The following is a 3,503-nucleotide window of genomic DNA, read 5'->3' on the forward strand; positions in this document are numbered from 1 at the left end:
TCTCCTCAGTGCTTGCTTAACTCTTTTGTTAATATTGTTTCTGTAAGCTTAGAGCACTGAGAGTGACACATTCAGCTTTCAGCTACTGGGTCCTTGCCTACAGATCCTGTCTAGGTTGACTACACAGATCACAGATTGGTGACCTGTGTAGCTAGTAATTTTGAATTGTGGACAACCTATGCTATCCCTATCTACTGGTCTACAGAATACTCTATCTAGATATGATCTAGATGACCAAGCAGTTTGTCCGTATTCAACATTGGAATATTTGAGAAATCTATTCAGTACTTTTCAGACAGACAAAAGCATCTGAACAAGTTTGTGAGACTTTTACATTCCCCATTTTCTATCCTTTAGCTTCACAAATCCAAGATACCTTTCCTATGTACCACTGACTCTAGGGTACACTCTAAATTCCTAAAGAAATCGGGTTGCCCAGCTTGTTGGGCTGTAATATCATAACCTTCATTTTTGGACTTAGCATTCATACGCACATACATGCTGGCTGTTAACTTGTGACTGAGGAAGACCATCAATGACCATTAAGAACATGTATATACATGTAGACATATATGCACACACAAACTTTTATTTTCATAATTTATAACGCACATATATATATATTTCTTTTTTCAGAAAATTCTTTTTATATTGGTTGCCTGAGTTCATGCTATTTGTTATTTCAATTTATTCAGGCTCAAAAGCATTAGCAAATATTGTAAGTAATATAATCCCATTCTCTTTTGAATCAATTTTTGATTTTGTTTTCTAAAATAGCATGTTGATTTCAGACATAATTTGCCATTACATGCCATGTAATACAATATAGACCAAAGATGAATCAATGAAGAAGTGACAATGTGGTCACTCACTTGCCAGAAATAGTAACCATATCTTTTTCAAATTACTCTATCATCTTTAAAAGGAAAGGGTGATTTGGATAAGATAGTTCTAAGTTTACAAAAAAGACAGGATGGTCATGACAGGAATGTCTTTAGTCATAAGTTTGCTTGACTATGTTAATCTGGAGTTAAACAGTAGCCACAGAGCCTAAAGGAAGTTTACAAAATATTGGAGCTTGTGATAGTTTGCTTCATAATTAGCTTGGATTTAACTGATAGATAACCAACAGCTGACTTTTACTGTCAGAATAAACCATAGTCAGTGTAATGGAATGATTTTGAGACTTTCTCATATAGCTTGTATATTAGCTGGTAAGGAGACCAAAGTGGTAATAAAAGACTATGGGATATTGCATTATTTGATGGAACCATCTCTTGAAACCCTAACAGTGAGCTTCTGTTAGGATACCTCAAACTAAAATTCAGCCAGGTACTCTCTTGAAAATGAGCTTCATATTCTTTTATGTTTGTATTTATTTTTAAAAGTAACTTTATAATATGCTTATGTGATATCTTTTTATCTACTATACCCTGAATTATTTATTGTTTGAAAATATCCCTCTTAATGCAATAATTAGTTATGTTCTCATTAAACATTTACAGTTAACAGTTTGATTTTTCTTTTCGTCTTCATGTTTTAACTCAGTTTTCTTTGATGTGCTACTGTGTTTTTCTAGTGTTGCAAAATATATTAATTTTATCATCTTTTAGTCTATTCCAGCATTCTTAGCAGTCCTCAATAGCTGTGCTCTGATAAATCATATAAGTATATGTATTCTTCATTGGAATTTCAAGGTAGGAGTATTTAATCCATTTACCATGATAATATATAAATGGTGCATATTTTATGTGGAATATTTAATTTCAATATAAAGAGGGGTTAACTGTTTACTTAAAGTTTCTATATCTGAAAAGTATAAAAAATAACAATCCATTTCTACAGAGCAGTTTTCAAGTAAATCATGCTTTGCCTTACAAAATATTTACTGAATGAAATTTTAATGGTTATTTCCTTTGGTGGTGAAATACCATTTTGTTAAATTCTGAGGATTTGTGAGTTTAATAATCAGTTACTAGAATAATCTGTCCAGTGATTGCATTCACTCAAAAGGAAATCAAAAACAGTCAAAATCACAATATGTTTATATCAAATATATTGCAATTAAAGTTATTTTACATGGCATAACAATACAGAATTTAAAATTATTTCCAGAACATACTTTACAATAATATAATACCGAAGCCTAAGTATCTGAAGAGAAATGTAACTAACTCCCTGAAAAGAAAATAATACTGAAAAGAAGAGGAAATGTATACTGGTGTTGTTTCTTATGGTTCAAAATGTGCAATCTGCCCACTGTTCTTCAGAGAGTCATTGAGGCTTGAGTTCTCAAACTGCTGAATTTATCTCAGTGGTTACTAAAATATATATAATAAATATACACATATTGATTCGGTTGATTATAGCCTCATATGTAAAGGACTATGTTAGAACAATTAATATTTTATATTTAATATGGAAGTCTAGTATGCTTTTGTTGTAGAACACAACTATGATACCTAAGTAGGGGCTTATAAAAACAAAAATGAAAATTTGATACTATGAGTTAGAAAAGAATGCTTTATATTCAGGTTAAGTAAATTAATTTGAGGAGGTATTTTCACCAGCAATCAGATATATCAGACTGAAATATAAAACTAACTGAAACTTTAAACTGAAATCTATTGAATAAATTTGCCATAATATGAAGCAAAACCTAGTATTATGGCAAATTTATTCAATGGTTTTCAGTTAAAAGTTTCAACACCTTAAACCTAGCATCTTTTCAGATTTTTACTCTCAAATCCTGAAAGCAACAATTCAATTTTTAAAAGCTAATTGAATCAAGTTTAAATTTAAGTCTCTGATTTTATAGATATATGAGGCCAAAGACTGGATTTTTCATTTTGTAATTGGAGCCTCTGCAGTTGGAGTTGTCTACAGTGATCCTATGGTAAATTATTTTTAATAATTATTACTAATCTGTCTATCAGTCTGTCTGTCCTGCCATCTGTTTATTTATATCTGTCCCATAGAACCCGACCATGCATGTCACATACACTGAGTAGCCAGTGAGTGGCTTATATACAATTGATTATATACAAATAAGCAAAAACTCTACTACATACATTGAGTACTCTCTATTTTGTTTCCAACTCTAAACGTATATATGTGTCGTGTGTATGTGCAATTATCACAAAATGTTAAGACAAGGTGACATAAACATACAAATACTCACATATGCACACACACACACACACACACACACATGTATAAATCACTTGTGATGTTGTAGAACTTAACCCAAAATTATGTGGTTGGTGATCAAACTTCTTATCCACACAGCCATGCATAAATTTATATATGCGTGTTGGTGTGTGTTTGTGTATGTGCCTGTAGAAAAACTTCATACAGGCGTCTTAGTTTATGTCAGACAAATGAAGGAAGAATGATCAATATATGAGTTGTGGAGACATGTTCTTATTTGTATTGAAATTGAAGCTGAGTTTGTTTTGCAAATTGTGTTTCACAACGCTATTATCTTCAGACCAAAAGATCTT

Source organism: Octopus bimaculoides, chromosome 10 (assembly GCF_001194135.2).
Source record: "Octopus bimaculoides isolate UCB-OBI-ISO-001 chromosome 10, ASM119413v2, whole genome shotgun sequence".
Lineage (NCBI taxonomy): Eukaryota > Metazoa > Mollusca > Cephalopoda > Octopoda > Octopodidae > Octopus > Octopus bimaculoides.